Consider the following 24,427-nt stretch of genomic DNA (forward strand, 5'->3'; position numbering starts at 1 on the left):
ATTCAACCTGTAGCTTGTAGCCACTTAACATGATAACATATGCATTTTCCCATATCATGAAATATTTTTGAATGCCTCCACTTTAATGGCTGTGTAATAGTTAAACATGTAGATATACAATGGTTTCCTGAAATAGTCCCCTATTTGGCAAACACAGGTTGCTTCCAATTGTTTTTTAAGATTTTATTTTTAAGTAATCTCTGCACCCAACTTGGGGATCAAACTCACAAGATCGAGAATTACACACTGGGGGTGCCTGGGTGGCTCAGTGGGTTAAAGCCTCTGTCTTTGGCTCAGGTCATGATCCTGGCGGTCCTGGGATAGAGCCCACATAGGGCTCTCTGCTCAGCAGGGAGCCTGCTTCCCCCTCTCTCTGCCTGCCTCTCTGCCTGCTTGTGATCTCTGTCTGTCAAATAAATAAATAAAATCTTAAAAAAAAGAGTCACACACTCTACCCACTGAGCCAGCCAGGTGTCCCTGGTTGCTTCCAGTTTTAAACCCCTTTAAATTCTTAATACAGATTGCCAAATTACTGTCCAAATTATTTGGTTCAATTTATTCTCCCAACAGCAAAGTGAATGAGTGTCTTTCTAAAATGAATATTACCATTTTTTAAAAGATTTTATTTATTTGGCAGAGAGAGATCACAAGTAGGAAGAGGAGCAGGCAGAAAGACGGGGAAGCAGGCTCCCTGCTGAGCAAAGAGCCCGATGCGGGGCTCGATCCCAGGACCCTGAGATCATGACCTGAGCTGAAGACAGAGGCGTGACCCCCTAAACCACCCAAGTGCCCTGAGTATTACCATTTTTTAAAAAAATCTTTCCTAAATTGATAGGTATTAAAAGACAAGTTGCTCTTGTTTTAATCTGATAGTAAATATTTTTCTATGTCAACCATTTAAAATTCTTATTTCCAATATGTTATTTTATGTCCTTTGCCTATTTATCTTTTGAGATCGTAACTTTTCCTTATGTATTAGTAGGAGTTGTTTATATTGCTAGTTTGTAAACTTCTGTCTTATTTGCTATAATAATTTTCCCAATTTATGTGCATTTAAAATTCAGAGGCATTTCTGCATACAAATTTTTTAATTACTGTATCACGAAATCTGTTGATGTTTTTCTTTAAAATTTCACATATTACTTATAGCTTAGATAGGCCCCTCATATTGAGGTATCAGAAAATATTTCTTCACATTTTCTTTCAGCTTTTTTTAATACTATTGGGGAGGGATTGGGGTTCTTTTTACTATCTAAAATATTTGTTATAGGTCAAGATCAAAATGTAATTTTTTTTCTTCCCAAATAGCTGGCCAATTGTCCCCATCTCATTTATGATTAACCCAGCCATTCTGCAGATTCACATTACCATTAACTACTAAATTCTTATCATATTGGAATCTGCTCAAGGCTCTTTTGTTGCTGATTAAACTCAGGCAGTTCAAGGTATTTCCTGCCTCCTTTTTCTCTGGGCACTTGCACATGATTAGGCACAGGGATGGCGAGGCGGACAGAATCTGGTCCGGGAAATCATCTTCTGTCATCTGCTGAGACCTTCATTCCATGAGGTCTTCGGACTTCCATCTCCACCATCCCATCCCTGGCTCTTGATGTCTGCGGTCCTGCACGATCTCTCGTTGGCATGAAGCCCATGCACATCTCCTAATAATACCCCACATTACCCCCTCTAGGACCCTTCCATCATCCTGGCCTTGTCTCAACTCTTCTGCCTCTCTCCTGGGGTCCTGGGAGACTCAAAAGCTGTCGTGGGTGATCCTAGACCTTGACATGCTGCATTACCTCTCCTACGTGGCCTTTCAGGTGCCACAACGGTCCCTCACCTCAGCAAGCTTTGGAAAACCGGGCAGAGACCTCCTCGACTTTGAAGTCTCCCTAAATGCATTTGGCATAGCTCACACCTCCTGCTCCTACAGGATTGTTGGTGAGATTATACCAGAGGGTTGCTCTGTGGCTCTCCTTTCTGCCTCTCCAAATTCTTCCTCCTCCTCCCCTCCCCCTATGAAGTTTCTACTTTATAACATCCTGTGCCCCTCTCAGCCCAGTGTCATCTTTGACAATACCTTCTCCTTCACTCTTTGGGACAAGTTCATTACCAAGTCCATTGGCTTTTCCCTACAAACTATCTCATAAATGTAATCCATATTGTGTTTCCACTCCCACTCAGGTGGAAGACGGCATCCTTTACTGCCGGTCCTTCCTCAGTGGCACCTTGCAAGTCTCCTTCCTGCATCTTCCAGCCCTTTCGGTGCATTCGCCTCACAGGAGCCACTGTGCCCTTAAAAACACAAACAGTGATCACACAGCTCTTACTTTGTGCACGTTGGCAAATTTCCTTGGCTCTCAAGATAGAACTCCAGTTCCCGACAAGGCCAGCAAATGTGAGTCCCTGCTCACTTTGGCCCCGTCCAAGGGAAGCCTCTCTCTACCTGCTGGCTTCGGCCCCTTAGGCACATGTCCTGTGTCCCATTCTAGTGCCTTCTCCCATGCTCTTTCCTCTGCCCAGAAAGTTCCCCCTAAGTTTTACTGTCTTTTTCCCTGTCCTCACCTCCACTCCTACCCTTCATCTGGCTAACTCCTTGTCACTTCCTTGGGGAAAATCCCACCCCACCAGAGATTAGGTCTTTCTTAGTCACTGCCCAAGAGCTCTGGGAAGGCAGGGACTATGCTGATCTTACTTGCTACTTCTCTGGTATGTAGTAACCAGTGGGTCATGACTGAATGAATGAATGAATGAATGAACGAGCATAAAAGAAGGATGTGGGAGATGCAGGTAGGAAACATGAATCAAGTCATAGGTACCCAAAGTGTTTGTCTCAATTCATTACCAATCATTCTTTCTCATATGTTATTTTCCCAATTCATGCAGCTTAGTTTATGACACTTAGCTTGTGCTTGGTCAAAATCTCCAGTAGTAAATTGGCCACATTTCTTTCTTTGTACATAATCTCAGCTTCGATCTACCTATTCTACCAAATGTGTAAATTCCAAACAAACTTAGGAGGGAAAGAGGGCAATCAGGCCTTGAATGATACACACATCAAAATGTACTTGAAAGTTTCTTAAATGAATAAACGGAATGAAAACTGCAAAGCTGGGGCGCCTGGCTGGCTCAGTCGGAAGAGCATGCGACTCTTGAGCTCAGGGTTGTGAGTTCAAGCACCAAGTTGGTGTAGAGATTATTCAAATAAATAACTTTTAAGAAAGAAAGAAAGAAAGAAAGAGAAAGAGAGAAAGAAAGAAAGAGAGAAAGAAAGAGAGAAAGGGAGAGAGAAAGAGAGAGAGAAAGAAAGAAAGGAACCGGAAAGCTACTTCAGTCACATGGAGTTTGATCTACCAGTCACCCTCTGACCACCCCCCAAAAAAAAAGTTGACAAAAAAGAAAACCCAAAGTGTACCATCTCCCCTCTAAGTTTTTTGAGGCAGTAATAATGGAAAAATGGTTTTCTGAAAAAACTCAAGCAATAAATGTCTCTGAATAGAGATTTAAGTCCTAGAACTTTTATAATCTGATGACAATCTGGAAAAACTGGATTATAAGCATGCATCCTTGACTTTGCCTAGACAACATGAATCATCTCTTTTCTCTGCCCAGTGTCTGCCACATTCTGCAGTATCACTATTTTCAAGCAAAGCTCATAGTCCAAAATTATTATGTAAACCACAACACCTTCACATGAAATTATTTACTTTTACTAATAGAAAAGGTATTTTTGGCTACAGTGAAACCATAAATCTGGCCAGTTTTGCTTTAGTTCATTTGTTTGGATAGGCATCTGGCAAAATTATTCAACACCATGTAAACAGACTCTTCCTTGGTACAAGTCAAGTATTTTCTATTTAGAAGTTGATGTTGAAGAAAAAAAAACAAAAAGCGGGCGTGCCTAAGGCTGAGCTCTAATTCTTTTTTCATCTTCTTCTCTTTGCTTTTTATAGCCACATGAACAATGGATTTGACTTAGAACTTCTTGTACATGTTTATTCACCATATGATAACACCATAATCAAACTGCTTCCAGATGCCACGTTTGAAAATCAGCATCGTAGGGTTCGAGAAACCAGAACTGGCTATAGATTCTGCTTTCTAGGACTGAGGGATCATTCATCCCTAGGTGGAAAGGTCTTTGGTTTTGAGGGAAAAACTTCAGAGAGCTTTGACAGTTCTTTTTAGGAGGAAGAAAAGAGGTGCTCTGGGCAAGCCTGAATGGCCAATTCTTCTGCCTAATACGCAAATGGAACTTGGACAGTTGGGCAGTGTGTGTGCGTGCGTGTGTGCGTGCCTGCGTGGAGGACACTGAGGATAATGGACCTGGGAACAGAAAAGGAAACAGGGAGACTTGGGGAGAGTACAGTACTGTCCAACAGAAATTTCTATGATGATAGAAATATTCTATGCCCAATGCGGTAGCCACTTACCATATGTGGCTATTGAGCATTTGAAATGTGGTGATATGACTGAAAGCCTGAATTTTTAAATTATTTAACTTAAATTTAAATTGCCACATGTGGCTAATGGTTATCTTCCAAAAGACACTGAAGAAAAGAGGACCCTTCACATCAACTCTTCCCCTTCCCCAAACCTGAACCACAAACAGCAGGGAGAGGCCTGAAAGCTCCAGAAAGAATCTCCCAGGGCAGAGACACTGAAGGACTTTCAAGAAGGCGATGAGTGAGTAACAGTCAATGCTAAGTTGCCTTTTGCTCTGTGTTTCCTTTCTGTTGTCCACAAACTTCAGTAAACATCTCTTGTGCTGAAGGGGCCACGCATGTCAAACTGCCTGGGGCTGCCCCCTCGCATCTGATATCCTCGTGTAATTACTAAGAGTCCCTGCTTCACTCTCAAGTGTCCCACTTGGACAATGTATCATATCAACTCCCTACTTACACACATCACCTTGTATTGGTGGTGTTGTAGAGATTTGAGGAAAGGAATGTGAAGAGAAGCTCAGACTTACCCATCACCTCTCTCCAGCAGCCTTGTGCAAGAGCTTGGTGGGGGCCTTGGGGGGTGGGGCAGAACCAGCAGCCCAAGAGCCAATCAACATGGTAGACCAGTTCACAAGTGGGCCCGCCAGCACAGAAGTGAGACCAAACTATCCTTCCCCTAAGTAAGCTAGGGGAGGGTGAAAGCAGGGAGAGAGCAGTGCGGAGAAAGCCAGTTATCAAAAAAGAAAGAGAAATATAGTTTCTCCGGTATTCTCAAGTATTACCAAGAAAAACTAGACAGATTAAATGGTCTTTCCACTTCTCTGTGTTTAGTAAAATCCATTATTAGTATGCAGAACACTCTACTGCAGTTAAATCTGTAATAACACAAATTTTCAAGACATAATTAAAGTTTAAAATAAAATCATCTGACATTTCCATAAGGATACAATAAAACCAAACAACCACTTCTAAGGGAAAGTAAAACCCAAAAATCCAACAGCCTGAGCTATAACTAAGATATACTATTTGACGGGGGCGCCTGGGTGGCTCAGTGGGTTAGGCCGCTGCCTTCGGCTCAGGTCATGATCTCAGGGTCCTGGGATCGAGTCCCGCATCGGGCTCTCTGCTAAGCGGGGAGCCTGCTTCCCTCTCTCTCTCTCTGCCTGCCTCTCCGACTACTTGTGATTTCTCTCTGTCAAATAAATAAATAAAATCTTTAAAGAAAAAAAAAGATATACTATTTGACATTAATTTCTAACTTTAGATCCAACACTTTGTTCATGTGTGTTTTTACTGTGTATGTGTAAATGCACATGCGCATGTGGTCAAAATGCTTAAGATCTACCCTCTTAGCAAATTTCCAGTATATAATATAATATTTTCTCCCTATTTCCCCTACCTACCAGCCCCTAGTAACCACCATTCTACTCTGTATGAGCTTGGTCTTTTTTTTCAAACAACTTAGATTACTCCCATATCTTGGCTATTGTGAACAATGCGGCAATGAAAATGGGAATACAGATATCCCTTCAAGATAGTGATTTCAGGGGCGCGTGGGTGGCTCAGTGGGTTAAGTCTCTGCCTGCGACTCAGGTCATGATCTCAGGGTCCTAGGATCAAGTCCCACATCAAGCTCTCTGCTTAGCGGAGACCCTGCTTCCCCCCACTCCCCACCTGCCTCTCTGCCTACTTGTCTCTGTCTGTCAAATAAATAAATAAAAAGTCTTTAAAAAAAGATAGTGACTTTATTTCCTTTGGAGAAATACTCAGAAGCAGAATTACTGAATCATATGGCAGTGTTATTATTTTTTAAGGAACTCTGTATTGTTTCCCGTAGTGGCTATACCAATGGACACTCCCACCAACAGTGAACAAGGGCTCTGCTTTCTACATGTCCTTACCAACATTTGTTATCTCTTGTCTTTTTGATAATAGCCATCCTCACAGGTATGAGGTGATTTCTCATTGTGGTTTTATTTACATTTCCCTGATGATTAGTGATGTTAAGCATCTTTTCAGATAACTCTTATTCATTTGTGTATCTTCTTTGGAAAAATGTCTATTCAGGTCCTTGACAATTTTAAAATGACTTTTTTTTTTTTTTGCTTCCTATGTGCTTTTAAAGCCTTACACAGAACATTAAATGACTTCTCAGTTACCAGATTTATAAATAAGAACTAGACATTTTGGGGGCACCTGGGTGGCTCAGTTGGTCAGGCCTCTGCCTTCGGCTTAGGTCATGATCCCAGGGTCCTGGGATCAAGTCCTTTATCGGGCTCCCTGCCCAGTGGGGGGTCTGCTTCTCTGCCTTTCTGGCCCTCTCCCTCTTGTATTCTCTCTCTCTCAAATAAATATATAAAATCTTTAAAAAAAACAAAAAAGAAGAACTAAGCATGTTTACTTTCTCAGTCCTCAGTCCACTGTATTGCAGTTGAAGAATAATTTACTTTCCTTTACTTCCAGACATACACACATTTTTGTATTTTGTATTTTTGTGTTTTGTATTTTGTATTTTTGTATTTTGTGTTTTTGTCCTTTTGATGACCCAAGAAGATAAAGTCCTGGAGTATATTTCGCCTACATACCACTGAGGTGATAGCAGCAAGAGGAAGAACGGTGGACGATTAAGAAGGCGGGCTCTGGAGTCAGACGTCAGGTTTGAATCCTGGTTCTACCATCTTAGTTTTCTCACCTGTAAAATGAGGATATGTTTAGTAATTAGCCAATGAGGCTGTTATGAAGATTCAGTTAGATAATCCGCATAAAGCACTTAGCATCATTCCTGACAAATATAATATGTGCTTACTAAGTGCTAACTGTGCTGATGAAGAGGATGACGGTAATTGGTGATTAGCTGGGAGGCAGGAAAATTTGAGAAGTTAAATACAACTCCAAAAACAAGTTACAAAGACATGCTTTAAAAAATGAATCCTGGGGCCCCTGGGTGACTCAGTCAGTTAAGTGTCCAATTCTTGATTTCTCTTCAGGTCATGATCTTGTCATTGGATCAAGTTTGCATCCGGCTCCAAACCGGGCACAGAGCCCGCTTGAAATTCTCTCTCTCTCCCTCAGCCTCCCTTCTCAAACAAAAAATGAATCCAAATTGAGGCTTCACTCTTGCTGCTCTAAGACAACATCCAGCCTCGTCAGGCGTCGATCCATCATTCCCTCAGTTGGTTAGGCCTCTGCCTTCGGCTTAGGTCACAAAATTCATTCTGTTTTCTAATAAAATACGAATTTCTCAACCTATATTGACACATATTTGTATGCTGACACCAGAGTAATTTGAAATATGGAAGGTAACCAGTAAATATTTATTTCTTTAAAGATTTTATTAATTTACTTAAGAGAGAGAGTGAGTGGGAGAGAGAGCACAAGTGGAGAGAGGGGCTGAGGGAGAAGGGGGGGGAACGCAGACTCCCTGCTGAGCAGGGAGCCCAATGCAGGGCTCGATCCCGGGACACTGAGCCAAAGATAGACACTTAGCTGACTGAGCCACTGCAACAGTTACTGACTGAGCATTCGTTATGTGAGCGGCACTGACTGCGCTCGGCGCCAAGGACACACACCGCGCTCGCTGCTGAGGTTTAGTAGGAGTTGATCACACAAAGCCAGAGTATTCTCGTTTATGAGCAGGAAGAGAAGAAATTGGCTTTTTGCCAATAAATTCAGTACTGACCTCCACAATGTCCACTTTTTATAGTCCCCCCCTTATAGAAGACTTATGGAACCCCGGAGCCTCACCTAGTGCCGGCCTCACTGAGATGCAGAAGCAGCAGCATGGCTATAGGGGTGTCCCCAGTCTGCAGGGAACTGGTTTCAAGGCTGTGCGCCCCTGGTCAGAGAGGAGAGACTACGAACAGAGTCTCAGCGAGGGTGTGCAGGAGCCTCCCTTGCTTAGAAGCCCCATCCCTCGAGAACCATCTCTACTGGAACAGCCCCAGAACAACAGCTTCCAGGAGTCAGTGAAGGGAGAACCCAGCTAGTGCCCATAGAGCTCAGGAAGCCCAGAGCTGTGCCTTCTCACTAGGCAGGTACATTTATTCATGGCCCTCCCAGCCCAGACTCAGCTTAGCAACCACAGCGCATTCTTACCACGAGCAGCGTGGCCTAAAAACAGAGCTAGCATTCACCTCTGCTGGGTTTCCAGGCAAACAGAGCAAAAAAGTTAGCTCCAGGTCATTTTATTTTTCATTAAGAAGGGGGAAATGTTTTATTAATCTTTCACTCAGAAATCCCTATTCTCGACTCCTCTGAGCTCCCAAAATCTTACCAGGAATCACCGGTGAGTGAGAGGTCTCTGATGCACCCTAAACTCAGTATGTACAAGACCAACATAATCTTCTCCCCCTGCCTGGACATCGTATGATCCCTGTTGTAACTCACGCAATCGTCATCCATCCAATCATCCCCTACATAGAATTCTTCCATGGCTGTCCATTCCAAGAGCAGGACAATTCAGGCTCTTCAGAACTTACACATGGTCTACCTCCAGCCTCCTCCATAGCACCCTACCCTTAGACAAAGACTCTCCCTCATTCTCCCATTTCTCAACATTAGAAAATATCTACAGCCTTTGTTCAGACCTGGAACAGCCTTCTATTGACAAACAACTGGTCAACCAAGGGCTTCAAACTCTTGAAAAACCAACTTAAACATCACCTCTAAGAAGACACATGTTCATCCCCAGTACAAATTAGTCATTCCCTCTGTGTTCTCCCACAGCACAGGGGAGGCCTCCCTTGTAGCACTGCCCATGTGGTTGTGGTCCCCATCACCCAAAAGCTACTGCAAGGAAAAAACCAAGCCTTATCCATGTTGTCTCCCCAGAGCCACGAATCCATCTCTGCACATGGAGTACCTCAGAGTCTACTGGCTTGAATGCAAATAGTAGCATTGAAGCTGTGCCTTAAGAAACCGGTAGAACTTCTGAGGAGAAACAGAGGATAAGGCCCAGAAGCAAGAAAGTGGGAGCACAACGGTCTGGTTGGCTGACACCTGAATCCTTGGAAGGAAAGTGACATTTCAGATTCACTGTGATCCCACCCCAACCAGACTTAGGCTTCATTCAGTATGAAATGGTTGTACCTCACTGTTAAAACTATGCAAAGATTTGAAAAAAAAAAAAAATTAAGAAGTTATATCACAATCAAGTCTTTAGGTATGATTTTTTTCTAAATGATAAAATACATAGATCTTTTGGGAACAAAAAAAAAAAGTGTTCCTCAAATCAAGGCTGTAAACATTAAACAAAGGATATATCGTAAAAAGTACTAAGATTTTTGTTTGTGATTTCATCTATCCTAATACACAATCTTTAAAATGAGAGATGAGGGGCCCAGGGCCTTCTGATAGAGGCTCAAGGGGGTAAAAATTGAGAACCATAATCAGTGCTACATAGCGCGGAACCACTAGACTTACATGAATGCTGCCCCTTCATACCCTGTCATCACGCAGTCATAGTAATGAGATTATGAACACCTGCCAAACTGACGAATAAAAGAAGTGAAAGGAGCTGAGACAACCCACAGACCAAAATAATGCAAGATTTTTGCAGTCAATTTCAAGCATCAGGGTCTAAGAAAAATACCAGTTAAGATTACCCGATGTACCGTCCCTAGTTCTTGGGGGAAGGAGTTTGGTTTTTTAACTTATTTTTGGAAATGAACAAAACAAATTCCTCAGTGTGACTCGAACTCTTCCATCTTTCTTGTCCTACCTCATCAGGGGAAGACTGGCATTTCACCCAATCAAACCCAGAATGGTATTAAACACTTCCTATGTTGCTAGTACTCTCTCTGACACTAAGAGAAAAAAAGGGAGGGGGGTATGTAGTTCCTGCCACTGAGAAATAAAATTGAAAAAGGTAAACAATAAGATAAGGAGATTTCTAACATGCATTGTTGAATTTTAAAAAGTAAGATACAGACTACCAGTGATATAATATGCTCCTATTTGTATAAAAATGTGTACAGTATATACATATGCTTATATAGGCATGTTTTTGCATTGGAATGTTCTAAATACTACACAGAAAGTCATCGCTGGAGGTTACCTCCGGAGAGGTATGCCATGTGGGGTCTGAAAGATGTTTCAATCATGTATCCTCTTATACTGTTTGTTTGCCATGTGCATGCATTTCTTTAACTTTTTAATTATAAGTACAACACACAAATTCAAGCAACATCACAAGTCAGGAGACGATTACAGGGAAAAGAGAAACCAACATTTATTGACTAAACTCTCTGCACCAGGCATATCTCCCCGGCCACCTCCTGATCATTACTGCACAACGGGTGTGGCAGGGATGTTTCTAGCCCCTGGAAAATAGCCTGAAACCTCTCCTCGTGCTGTTCTGCCACCTCAGTCAAACAGGCAGCTGGCTCTGACTCTAAGCTTTTCCTAGCAATATGGAATGCAGCCAAATTTGGATGGTTTCCCAGGGAGGGTAAATAGTGTGTTGGAGATTGGGTTAAAACAACCAAACTCCTTTTTAGCAAGCCGATGGGATCAATCCAGGGCTTGTAAAGTACTACCTAAATTGTTTTTAGTTCCTTTGATTGCTTTTTCCATCTTGAAAACTGTAAAACACACACACCCTCTCCAACTTAGGATCTGCTGCTTTAACAACTATTTACCCCATGTAGCAACCAAGCATGTATGGTTTCTTTTGTGCCGATGGAAGCAAGATAGTAGTTTCTATGATTATCATTGTTTATAAAACAAATTAAGCTTCTGTGATATCTGTAAATTACTGTTAACGCGGATTCCTATTAAACCTTTATCGAATGCTGCCCTCTAGTGGACTCTTCGGTAAAAACCTGCTAAAAATAGATTTTAATTAAGTTTTAACCGGTTACAAAGGAGAACGGTAATGATAGATGCACATCTTTTGAAATTAAATATTCACCATCCAACAATAATTTCAATTAACTCTTCCCTTCATAAAATGTTGACCTTGTCGTCGTTTTCTTAAATATTCTAAATATTTATCTTGCTGGGAAACGTTTATCTTAACACACGCAAAAGTGGTCTGTTTTCCAAGGCAGACCTGAATTGACGTCACAAGCACCCCAACAAAATGTTTCAATGCCTACTATTTCATAAAAGTGACCACTGTAACTGTCTAGATATTCACAATAGTTTTTAAATCATGTATCAGCGATCCTGTTCTGTCAATATTGTTAAAGCAGAGCTTCAACGAGGAGCAACCTTTACTCTGGAAGGCTGTTTTAGCAAGAAAGCAGGAGGACACCAGAGTTTGATGCCCTTGCTTTGGATATACTGGCAGCCACTTGGAAACCTCTGTCTTGCCTTTCTGCCTCATTGCCTGCAAGTCATTCATCACTTAGTTTAATATAACTCGGGACCCAAACACACGCAGGCTGCCAAGTTCTCTGAGCTTTAAAAATAATTTTTTTTCCCCCAGCTAGATCATGCTTTGTATTTACAGCATCCTCTCCCCGCCCCCACCCCAAGAAGCTCAGAGGGCTTTGCCTAGACCTGCAGCAGCGGGCCGTCCTGATTACCTGCAGGCACCAGAGCCCGGAGCATCCTTTCAGCCCCTGGGGCGGAATCCCTGCCTGGTTCGACCCCGGTCCCCGGGCCTCATTCTTAGGGCTTCGGCAGCTCCCGGTAGAAGGAGAAATACGTCGGAAATCTCAGAGGCTGCGTCTTTCCCGCGCGGCCCCGCGGCACCGACCCTGCGCGACGGCAGGGCGGCGTCCCTGCAGCCGAAGGCCGGGAGTCCCGAGCCCGAGTCCCCGCTGCCTCGCCCTCCCCGCCCCACCCCCGCGAGCAGCGCTGGGCTCCACCGCCCCGGCAGGAGGCGCGGCCCGGGGAGGACTCGGCGGAGCCCGGCCGCTTCTCGAAGGTCCCCTCCAGCCCTGGAACGGCCGCTCGAACACCGGCTCGAAGGCGTCACCCTCGGAACTCGGCGGCGTTCGCCCCGGGGCCTCCAGGCCTCCCGGCACTCCCCGCCGCTGGTCGGGGGCGCGGCCGAAGCGCGCGGAAAACCCGCAAGGAAACCCCCCTTTCACCCCCCCTTTCGTTTGAAACTCTTGATGTCAACATTCAAGAAGGAAAGAAGAGTCACCTGGAGAGAATATAAATTGCCACAGGAGAAATCTGTCCGGGGACCCTCCTCGGGGCACCACCCACCCTCCCGGGTTTTAACTCTCCCTCGGGTTCCGCCGAAGTGTCTGTCACTACCCCCTCGATTTGAAAACTCTCGTAACTTACAATGATCTCCCTTTTCATCTTCCCTGGGGTTTTTCCCTTTGATGTCCAGTTCCGTGTGGCTTCTTCTCCTCGGGGGATTCCTTAGCTGGCATTTCTGCCACTGTCTTAAACTTCCCTGCATACTTTATCGGTTCCCTCTGCTCCCTTTTCCTGGCGGGGAGAAACGCATCCCGGGTGGAAACGCTGCGTCCGAGCCAAGCTGGGGTTTGTGTGCACTCACACGTGTGCCAAGGCAGCGTGGCCTGTAGAAAACGAACGTGTAAAGAAATACCTCGAGTGGGTTTTGCTGAACCAGAAAGAGGAGACAGAAGAGGGGGGGCGGGGAGAAGGAGGGGGAAGACCGGACTGGGGAGAAGAGGACAGCGGGCGGGCGACAAGGGAGGAAAGAGGGGGAGGGGTAGACAGGGATGGAGACTGGGGGAGGAAAAAACAGAAAGGGGGGTAAGGGGCAGAAAAGGAGGGAGGAGGTGCAGAAAGAGGGAGCAGGACAGAAGAAGGGAGAAGAGGAGAGAGGATCTTGGAGAGGGAGAGGGGCAAGGGATAAGGGAGTGAGGAAGGAGTGAGAGAGAACCGGTCTTCATCTCTTCATCAGGCCTCCTAGAAATAAAGACAGAAACCCCAGCTCGCTTCCTACACAACTTGCAAACTGGCTAGTGACCTGCAGGACCTGGTACAAAAGGAAACCGAGGAGCCCTTTCCTCAGAAGAGATGAAGCCTTCCAGACGCGCGCGCGGACGGCACCAGGTCCTCCAGGTGAGCACCACACCCAACACGGGGCTGGGCGGACCTCGCGACGCCCGGTTTCTCCTCCCACTGATCAAAACAGCCCTCACTCCTGCTGCGCTCACTGTTGTTGGGGTCCCTCCTCCCCCTGCACCAGGGGCAGCCCCTGCTTGGGCGATCAGTTTGTCTTGGTTTGCCCTAGACTACCAGAGGCTTAGCACTGAAAATCCCACATCCCTGGCACCTCCTTATTCCCAAGCACGTGGAGACAGCTGGTCACCACCCTGTCCTCTGGGGAGCTGTTCTAGGGATAGAGCTGTCCTCTGCTTTTCTACTGGTTTTAATTTCTTCCTCTCAGAACCAACAGTGATCTTAGGCCAATCCCTACCTCTCTGGTGGGGGTGGGAAGCCATTCCAAATGCCCCCAGATTTATTCCCCTATTTTTCACATGCCCAAAGAGGAGCCTGCGGAACCATGATTCTGGCTGTTCGAATGTGTCAGAAGTACGCCTAAATGCGCATATATGTGGCAACACCTGTTGGAATTTCTTGCAACTACTCTGGAAAGAATGAAGTTTCCACACTGCTTTTCAAGGTTTGGTGCTTATACACTTGTAGTCTTTTTCTGTTTTAAGGTGTGATACTCCAACCATGTATAAAGCATTATCTCTCCTAAGACAGTCACACATTAACAAAAAACATGCCCGTGTAAAAGCTAACAAACTCATTTCATTCCAGGGCGGACCATCTAAACTACAAACTGAACTTCACATGCCCCTCTACTGTGAACTGAGCATTCACCAAGTACTTTTCTGGATCTGGAGACTTTTTTTTTTTTAAATCATCAGAGAGAGAGAGACAGAGACAGAGAGAGAGAGCGAGCGTGCATAAGCAGGGGGAGCAGCAGGCAGAGGGAGAAGCAGGCTCCCACTGAGCAAGGATCCTGATGTAGGACTTGATCCCAGGATCCTGGGATCATGACCTGAGCCAAAGGCAGACACTTAACCCACTGAGTCACCCAGGCATCCCTGGGCCTGGAGACATCTTGATGGATATCGTGCCATATATTCCCCAGAAGTGCTGAAAGATTAATATCTAGATGTTCCTAGTAGTGTACAAATATGAACATTAGTCAGTTAACTCCTTAAAGGGGCACTCAACCTGCTGGAGTCTTCCTATCTTTCCCTAGAGTGTATCACAGCAACTATGTATTACACATAGTGTCTTACACTCCCCCGGAACACTGGAACACTGCATGGGCAAAAACTCCTTCATAATTTCTCCTCACATAGCTACTGTCCCTCACATCAGTTAATGCCCTTGCATATCTTCCCTGAGAAGAGAGAAAAGCCACTGGACAAGAGCTCCCACAGCCTCCTCAAAGCAAATGGCCCAGTCTGCCTTCATCGGTGCTCAGCCTTACTGGTCTCTTTCCTATAAGCCACAATGCAGGGCCCCAGTCCTATCAGAATCCAACCTTCCCTGATACTGTGCTATCTATCCCCTCTTATTCTCCTCAAAAGACTTGCCTTCCATGGTCAAGCCACTTTTAAATATTCTCTCTCTTTTGTAGTTCACCTTCCAAATAAAACTCATAGAGTAATAGTTCTCAAAGTGTGGTCACTGAACCACCAGTATCAGCATCACCTGGGATTTATTAGAAAACCAATTACTTACTTCTAATTACTAATTAATTAGAAAACCAATTACTTGGGCCTCAACCTAGGCATATAGAGTCAGATACTCCAGGGCTGAGGTCTAGAAGTCTGTTTTTTTGTTTGTTTGTTTGTTTGTTTGTTTTTTAAAGATTTTATTTATTTACCTGACAGAGATCACAAGTAGGCAGAGAGGCAGGCAGAGAGAGGAGGAAGCAGGCTCCCCACTGAGCAGAGAGCCTGATGCGGGACTCCATCCCAAGACCCTGAGATCATGACCTGAGCCGAAGGCAGAGGCTTAACTCTCTGAGCCACCCAGGCACCCCATAGAAGTTTGTGTTTTAACAAGCCTTCTAGGTGGTTCTGATACGCACCAAAGGTTGAGATGCATGGATCTATGGCAGACACTCCTCAGTTTCCTTCTGCACCACCCACCACCTGTGTCCACCTGCGGATGCATAGATCACCCAAAGAGAGGGCTCTCTGTAGTAGGCTGGAGATTGCTGTTCTTAGCCCTCTCCAGATCCTATTTTTATTAATGACTCAGATGGAGGCACAGATGGCACACTGATCTTATTAACAGATGACAGAGAGCTGGATGGGGGAGAGATGTTGAATGATGACATCAGTACCCAAAGACACAAAGTAATGGCCCAAGTCTATCAAGATGAAACTTAATAAGGCTTATTAGCTGGGATTAGATTCAGCTTTGAGTGACAGAAAACCCTAAATAGTATTGGCTTAATAAGATAGAAAGTATTTCTCTTTCACATAAATGAACTCTGGAAGCATCAGGCCAGAGTCAATGTGGTGGCTCTGCTTCCTGGAATTCCCAGGATTTGCACTTTGCATTTGTCCCATTCCTAAAGTATGGCCTTATCCTTGAGTCAAGGATGGCGACATCCATGTTTGAGATAACAAAATGGAGGAAGAATGTCTTGCCATCTTTAAGAATTCTGGATGCTATCACATTATCCTTCTGCTAGCATCCTATTGGCCAAAACTCAGTCTTCTGGCCATAGTTGCAATGGAGACTCAAAATTGTCTTTATTTTTCTAGCTAGCCGAGCTTTCTACATGAAAGAAAGGGAGAACAAATATTGGGACACAGGGAGTAGACCCTGCCAAACAAAGCAAAAACAAAGTCCTTAATATAAGGCATAAAAGGTAAATGTCTCTTGAAGTCTCTGAAAAGGAAGGGAGAAATAGGGAGTAAAAACCATGAAAGCAGCCCTCAGCTGTCTCCCTTTACAAAGGCAGTAAACCCAAGCCATACTTGCTTAAGTAAGAGAGAAATAATGGTATACAAAGCTGAAGTTTTTAGACACATTGCTAGCTTCGGGAATGTCTCAAGTGATGTCATCAAGAAACACTCTTTTCCATATCTTAGTTCCACAGTCCTTCATGTTGGGTTTATGGCAAGATGTCTGCCTGCAGATCCAGAACCTAGTCCCTGAATGCGCTGGTAGACCAGAAGAGGTTCAAATTCAGTGTTCCCCAGCCTCATCTCTACTGGTTTCTCAGGTCAGCTTCCTTTAGCAAAGCAGCTCTCAACTCTGACTAATCACTGGAATCCCCCAGGAGCTTTTTAAAATGATACTCAAACCTCTCTTCCTAAATCTGATTTTATTGGTCAGTGTGGGACTTTGGCATTTAAAAAAAAAAAATCTCCCTGGTGATTCTCCTGTGAGTCTAGAGTGAAGAACCCCCTGGTCCAGCATACTGCAAAAAGTGGAAGCTTTGCCTCTCAAGTTTCTCTGAGGTTGTCTCCTCAGACATCATGTGTGGGTACCATGTGTCTCCTCCTTTGGGTCCTGCCTTACGAGAGCCCCCCTCGCTATACTGCTGGTCACCACCCAGACTTATAATGCTTCCACTCCCTTCATAGGATCTAGCTTCCCTCAATGGGACCTGAGGGAAGGAACATTGAGGAAATACCTCCTGACTACCCTAGCCTTCTGTCCTCCCAAGATCTCTACACATGGCTGGCAATGTTGACTTTCTTTTATTAAAGGACTCAAGTGATTTTAAAAGGGAAACACAGTATGAAGAAAAAAAATTAAAGGTTTGGGAAGCCATCTGCTTATAAACTATAATTGAAACCTAAGATTAGGACTTGAAGAATGTCAACTGTTAAGAGCTCCAGTGCAAGGATTAGCTGATCAAAGAAGCTGTGAAGGATTACCCAGAGAGGTCACAGGAAATGCCCAAGAGCATGGACTCCCGGAAGCCAAGAGAACAGAGGTTGGAAGCACCAAGACTAGCTTACCCACTTCACTCTTTTGTCTAGGGACTGGTCTGTTGTCATCTACTCTGATGACTTTCTTCCGTGAAATGTGAAACATACAGAACAATGCCCACAATTTCAACAAACTCAACAAATGCTCCAAATTTCACTGGAAGCTCAAGTTATGACCTTTCGGTATGTTGTCAGTAGATACTCAGATTTCTCTACACCAATACAGAAGCTCTCAAAAGGCCAGGAGTTTTTCAAAAGATAGGGCTCCTCAAAGCCTCACAAATATGAAATCAAAGAAATATAGAGCTCTCAAACTTTGCATGCTGAGGTGCCCTAAGTCACTGCAGTGAATCAGACGGGCCCAGCAGGAAGTTTTAAATTTTTGAGGGAAAAGTGACAACATCTGTCAGGCACAAATTACTACTGGTAATTTATTCGGACCTGAGTACATAATAATCTGAAATGTTTTTATTTATTTTTTGGCCTACGGCCAATGAATAAGCTACTCGGTTGACTCTAACCAGGAGCTGAGAAAGTTTGGGAACTTCTGCGTAGGGAAATGATTGACTCCTGCAAGCCAATAGCACTCTCTAACTCATGCTTGCCGTCTTAGCAGCTGTCAGCCTGAAAATATGACACCCCAAGAGTACAAGAATTTGTTTCTTACTATATCTCTGAAGGAATTGCTCCTGTTCAAAATTATAAACAACCTATGGGTTAGGTGAAATTAGAATTTACAATAGAAACAATCTAGATAGTATAATAAACTAAAATATTTTATTTCAAACCCCTGACACATCTAAAGAAATCTCATTTATATTCAGAACATTTTCAGGCTCTATCCTTTCCTTTCAGCAGTATGGGTGTCATAAAAGCAAATAAAACCATGAGTTCAAAATCATAGGCTACATCCTAGTTTATGTGAATTAGATTTGTTGAAGTCCATGGCCAAAGAACACATTTCTAATTTTATATTATATCTGCATTGTATCTGGTTTTATATATGTACTAGTCAGGATAGTCTTGGTTATGTTGCTGTAAGCCCTAAAGAGACAAACTCTAAAATATCAGTGGATTAACCCCCCAAAAAACTTTGTTTCTCTCACTTACCTACAATCTGATGTGGCATGGGTGTCTTTCTTCCACCCTAAGCTATGTCAGCTGAAACACCTGGCCCCTAAGGTTCCAAGCCAGAGAAAGAAAGAGAGGCAAGAAGTATGCTGGTTCATAACTGCCTCATCCCCAGAGTAACACAGGTTATTTCCTTTCATAATCCATTGGCCAGAACTTGTCACATAGCTGCAGTCTCTCTCTCTCTCTCTCTCTCTCTCTCTCCCTCTCTCTCTCTCTCCATGGGATGCTGAGAAATGTGGGAAGAACATGGACATCTGGTAACAATGTTTCTGACACAATCGACTTTATTATAGTCATACCAAGTGAGGATACAATTTACTCATTCATTCATTCATCAAAAACTACTGGGGTACCTGGATGGCTCAGTGGGTTAAGCCTCTGCCTTCGGCTTGGGTCATGGTCTCAGGGTCCTGAGATCAAGCCCCACATCGGACTCTCTGCTCATCAGGGAGCCTGTTCCCCAAACTCCCGCCTGCCTCTCTGCCTACTTGTGATGTCTCTCTCTCTCTGTCAAATAATAAGTAAAACCTTAAAAAAAAAAAAAAAAACACTATCTATTGAGGACCTACTGTGTCAGGGATTAGGCTTACATCCTAGTGGAGAAGGCTAGACAATAAAGAAGATACCAAATAAGCGAACAAAAACATCATTGTAGATCATGGTGTGAATTCTTTCTTTCTTTCTTTCTTTTTTTAAAAGATTTTATTTAATTTGACAGACAGAGATCACAAGTAGGCAGAGATGCACCAGAGAGAGAGGGGGAAGCAGGCTCCCTGCTGAGCAGAGAGCCTGATGTGGGGCTCGATCCCACGACCCTGGGATCATGACCTGAGCAGAAGGCAGAGGCTTTAACCCACTGAGCCACCCAGGCACCCCTGATGTGAATTCTTTCTTTATAAATTCAATAAATTTTGTTTGAGTGCTGGTTTTGTACCCGATATAGTTCTACTGCCAGGGATATAACAAATGAAATAGAATCTCAGCTCTCACAAAGCGTATATTCTGGTGGGGAGGGTGGACAACCCACCGACCGCACATAAAAGTCATTAAGAGGAGATGAGCTAAAAAGAACAACAAGGTAAGAGAGCTAAAAGAGATACAATGGCCTCTCTGCTAGAGTGACATGTTTTCAAGCTCCGTGTGGACGCTGATGAATCCGCAGTAGGACTATTAGCCATTATGCCTATCTCTCCTCCCTTCCAGATTGAACCTCAATGTTGGGACCACATCAGATTTTATTAACAGGCAAAGATTTTCAAAATATGTTAAATTAAAATTTTAAAATTCAGGTTCAAAATGGCATGTACATGATACTCCCATCCCGAGAACTGGACTATATGAGAAAACATGGAAGTCACCACATTTACATGCTAACAGAACAAATCCTAGATGTCAAAAGTATACATAATTTTACTTCCTTTTTTAATTTATGGAAATTGGCATCTATTTTCTAACTTGTTTGCAATACGCATTTGTTATTAAGATAATAAAACAAAATGTATGAAGACTCTGTAGGGATTGAAGGCTAAATAATTCATAGGTTATATAAATTTTCCTGGGAAAAGAAAGGTATAATTTTTCAAATTTGCTTTTAGGAGAGTCAAGAAGGCAGCCAAATTTGGAACATGTGGAGGTGTTCTCAGAGTTAAGATTTATTTTTCTTTTGTGGGATGGGAAAGGTGGGCTTTCTTGGAAGAAAGGAAAAAGAGGAATTAACAATGCTAATCTATGAAGAAGGAACATGACCCCTTTCTGGGATAAGTCTGAAGGGCTTTTCTGCCCCCCAAATGCATGCTATACAAAATTGTTTGTCCTATGGAGGCTGTGTGTCGTTACCCAGATGAATATGCCATCTGTGGTAAGACCTAGACATGCTGGAAATCAGCCTGCTTCATGAGGTTCCAAGAGAATGAGGGAGCCATCCCTGCCTTTGCTTTGGCCCCAGCAAAAAGTATCAGAAAGCATGAGAAGAACCCAGGGAAATGAACATGGGATGATGACAAGGCTGTGCAGGGATTCTGGATACTAGAACAATAATAACCACCATCATGGTTGTCGTCATAATGATGATGACACACAGTTACGGAGTCTCAAGAGAAGGCCAGGAAATGTGTTACATATGTTATTTACATTATCTTACTCAATAGATTGTGTACACATTCATTCGTGTTCACGTTATATAATCTATTCTATTTTAATATCATGGCGTATTTAGTGCCAGAAGACTCACAAGGAAGGTCATGTAAGGAAGAAGAACACTTCAAGACTCTGGCAGGTAACAATTCCCAGGTACAAAAAGGAAGAATCCTAGAAAGCATGGGCTGGGAGCCCATGTGGCAAGAGATGCGGAAGTTACATTATTAATAATATATGAAACAATTTACTATTTCTGGATAGGAAAAAGTTCCGGGTGGGAAAGAATTCTTTTTCTCACTTGGGAGTTCTCTAGTGAACTCTGAAGACCAAAGAAGAAGTAGAATCATAAATGAAGGCAAGTGGGGGGCGCCTGGGTGGCTCAGTGGATTAAGCTGCTGCCTTGGCTCAGGTCATGATCTCAGGGTCCTGGGATCGAGCCCCGCATCGGGCTCTCTGCTCGTCAGGGAGCCTGCTTCCCTTCCTCTCTCTCTGCCTGACTCTCTGCTTACTTGTGATCTCTCTCTCTCTGTCAAATAAATAAATAAAATCTTTAAAAAAGAAGAAGAAGAAGAAGAAGAAGAAGAAGAAGAAGAAGAAGAAGAAGAAGGCGGCAAGTGGGAAAAGATTAAGAACGTGGCAAGTTATTCCTTGTGCGTCTTTGCTCCTTTCTACCTGGCACTTGTTCATTCCCATCCTATCTTGGGGCACAGTTCTGGGATAATGGAAACATCTGCTTTAAACCAAAACTGGGAGGATCAGGAAAAGAAAATATTAAGAAGTCTCTCAAATGGCTGTTTCTTCATTCGTGGGCAATAGAATGTATCTGAAAAGAGAGCCAAGAAGCAGCCCATAATCACACACCTTAATATTTCTGTGGCAGAAAAAAATAATCAGATGAAATGGGAAAATAACTTCGTATCTGTTCAGGCCAGGTTTTCCAAGTACTTTGTAGAGTATCCATCCACATCTAAAATTCTCGAAGTCTCCATCGTTACAGCTCACCGGGTCTTTGGCTGCGCCATTGGCCTGGCATGCCGCTCAGCTGTCCCAAACAATCTATGTGCTTTAAGATTTCCCTTTTTAAGGAAACTACTTTTAAAAAAATTTTTTTTCCTTTAACTTCAGTTTTCACAGTCTGAGGATTTGGGAACTGCAACTAAAGGATTGTGATAAGGATCTGTAATTAAAATATTTACCATGTGCTTTTACAGCAGAAATACTAATTTTTAAACAAAGTTTGTAAAACTGAAGAATAGGTTAACTCTAATTTCTGGCTGTCTGATAGTCATACTTTTTTTTTAAGTAATCTCTTCTTAAAAACATGGGATTCAAACTCTTAACCCTGAGATTAAAAGTTGCATGATCTATCAACCGAGCGAGCCAAGGCGTCTAGATGCTCATCCCTTCTGATTGCCTTTTATGTAGGCTTTTTTGGGACGCCTGGCTGGCTCAGCGGGTTAAAGCCTCTGCCTTCCGCTCAGGTCGTGATCTCAGGGTCCTGGAATCAAACCCCGCATCTGGCTCTCTGCTCAGTGGGGAGCCTGCTTCCCCCTCTCTCTCTGCCTGCCTCTCTGCCTACTCTCTGTCAGGTAAATAAATAAAATCTTAAAAAAAAAAAAAACAAGCTACCATCATTTAATTTAAATTTCTTTGTCTTGTCTGTTTTCTACACAGCATAGCATGCAAAGCCATGTTTCCTTCTGGTGTCCCCTGAGATGACTTGCGTATCACTGGGGTGTGCAGACCCCCAGGTCCCTCTTTGGCCTGATTCTCTGTCCTCACTTCTATTAGGGTATGCACTTATTTCCTACTCTTAGTTTCTGAACAGCAGCAAAGTGTTTCATGGATTTTTTTGGACAACTTTGTATATCCAGAAAATGAGCTTTCTCTTTAGACAGAGTTCTGTCTTGGGCTTATAACACATCAATCTTCCTTAGGACTGAGGAGCCTCATCTTTTGGCAACATTTCACCTGATGCCCCAGTCCTTGTTGGACCATAAATCCCTCCAACAGCCATACGCTAAATCGAAGACTGCCCTTAAAATGCTTCCGTCATCTTGCTCCCTTGACCTGTATGATTTTTCCCCCTCCAAATATTTGATTTAATTATTCTTTTACTTCTCACATGGATTCTCAAATTCAGTAAAAACTCACACATGCCATACCACCTTCAGTGTGAACTTGTAACAACTGCTCTATTAGAGTTTTCCAGAGAGAGAACCATTTTAAGATTATATATTATTTATTATTATTAAAAGGTTATTATTATAAGATATGGGTTCACGTGGGGCACCTCAGTGGCCCAGTCAGTTGTGCATGTGACTCTTGGTTTCAGTTCAGGTTGTGATCTCAGGGTCTAGAGATCGTGCCCCATGTCGGGCTCAAGCTCTGCGCTCAGCATAGAGTCTGCCTAGGACTCTCTCCCTCCCCCTCATAACTTCCCACCTTCTTACCACCCCACCCACTCTCTTTCTCTCTCAAATAAATAAATAAATCTTTAGGGGGAGAAAAAAGATATTGGCTCACGTGGCTATGCAGGCTGAGGAGTCCCACAGTCTGCTCTCTGTTGGCTGGAGACCCAGGAAAGCTAATGGTATTGTGTGCAGGTGTGTGAGCCAATGGTGGAGTCCCAGTCCAGGTCTGAAGGCCTGAGCCCCAGAAGCACAGAAGACAGGAGAATATCAGTGTCCCGGCTCAAGCAATCAGACACAGAGTGAATTGAACCGTCTCTTTGTCCTACTCAGGCTTCCGATGGATTGGAGGATGCCTACCACATCAGGAAAGGCCATCGGCTTTACTCAGTCCACCAATTCAAGTGTTTCTCCTAGAAACGCCCTCATGAACACACCCAGAATCATAGTCAATCAGTCATGTGGGTACCCCAGTTAAGTTGACACATAAAATTAGCCATCACAACTAGACACATTGAAGTAAGGGTTTCAGCTGTGTCTCTTAGCCCCTCTGTGAGCTTGGGAAAGTTAGAGAAGCCATCTGGGGTCTGCTGTGGGAAACTGTGTGGGCACAGCAGGCTTCCTCTCAGTGCCTTTCCATGCTCAGCTAAACAGCCATCTCTGAATGTGTCCACTCAACACACGCTGGCATGAACGGACGGGGTTTTCACCAGCAATTTTCCATTTGGGTTCAAGGGCAAGAAAGGCTCAACTTACCAAGGGAAACAATTTTAGGAATATAAGACAGGCGCTACAGAAAGCAACAGAGCACTTTTCTAGGAGAGAGTTCTGGGCTTTTATGAACAAAATCTAAAGAGAAAAGCTGCAACCTGCTCGGCTCTGCTCGGCTCGGTAACAAAACAACTACCGGAAGCCCATTTACATTGAAAATTAAGTCATGCTGAAGAGTTCAAGCCCTTCCATGGTGGCAGGGTCATCCAGCTGCATGCTGGAGAAGTCTGCAGGCCACTTCGACGGTTTCAAATGACCGCGATGCTTCGCCTGTGCTTTATAGGATTTTCGCTTAAAACAAGAGAAGGAAGCAATTCTTTCTAAAACCACTTCTAATATTTTCTCCCTTAAAAGAAACCCTTCGGGGGCATCTGGGTGGCTCAGTTGGTTAAGCATCTGCCTTTCACCTCAGGTTGTGATCCCAGGGTCCCGGGATCGAGCCCCATGTCGAGCGGCACATCGGGCTCCCGGCTGAGCAGGGAGCCTGCTTCTTTCCCTCTCCCTCTGCCCCTCCCCACCCTCATGTTCTCTTGCTCTCCCTCTCAAATAAATACATAAAATCTTTTTTAAAAAAATAAAAGAAAAGAAAAAAGAAAAAAGAATCCTGCCATCCACACAGAGGGATATCTCACCAAGGGGTGTCACAGTCTAAGAAGGGTGGGAAGGGCACCCG

The 24,427-nt window shown here is 43.8% G+C and overlaps 1 long non-coding RNA gene across 1 annotated transcript in view; it reads right to left on the reverse strand.

Annotated features, from left to right (window-relative positions):
* Positions 1-12,316, reverse strand: part of LOC101692891 — a 17,396-nt gene extending 5,080 nt beyond the window's left edge. The window contains exons 1-2 of the long non-coding RNA XR_001176647.2: positions 11,975-12,316; positions 7,031-7,137 (exon numbers count right to left, since the gene is read on the reverse strand). This is a non-coding gene — a long non-coding RNA (uncharacterized LOC101692891). The remainder of the gene's footprint in view (positions 1-7,030; positions 7,138-11,974) is intronic.
* Between the last annotated feature and the right edge of the window lie 12,111 nt (positions 12,317-24,427).

The sequence above is a fragment of the Mustela putorius genome, unplaced genomic scaffold (assembly GCF_011764305.1).
Source record: "Mustela putorius furo isolate JIRA1106 unplaced genomic scaffold, ASM1176430v1.1 tig00003846_pilon_pilon_pilon, whole genome shotgun sequence".
NCBI lineage: Eukaryota > Metazoa > Chordata > Mammalia > Carnivora > Mustelidae > Mustela > Mustela putorius.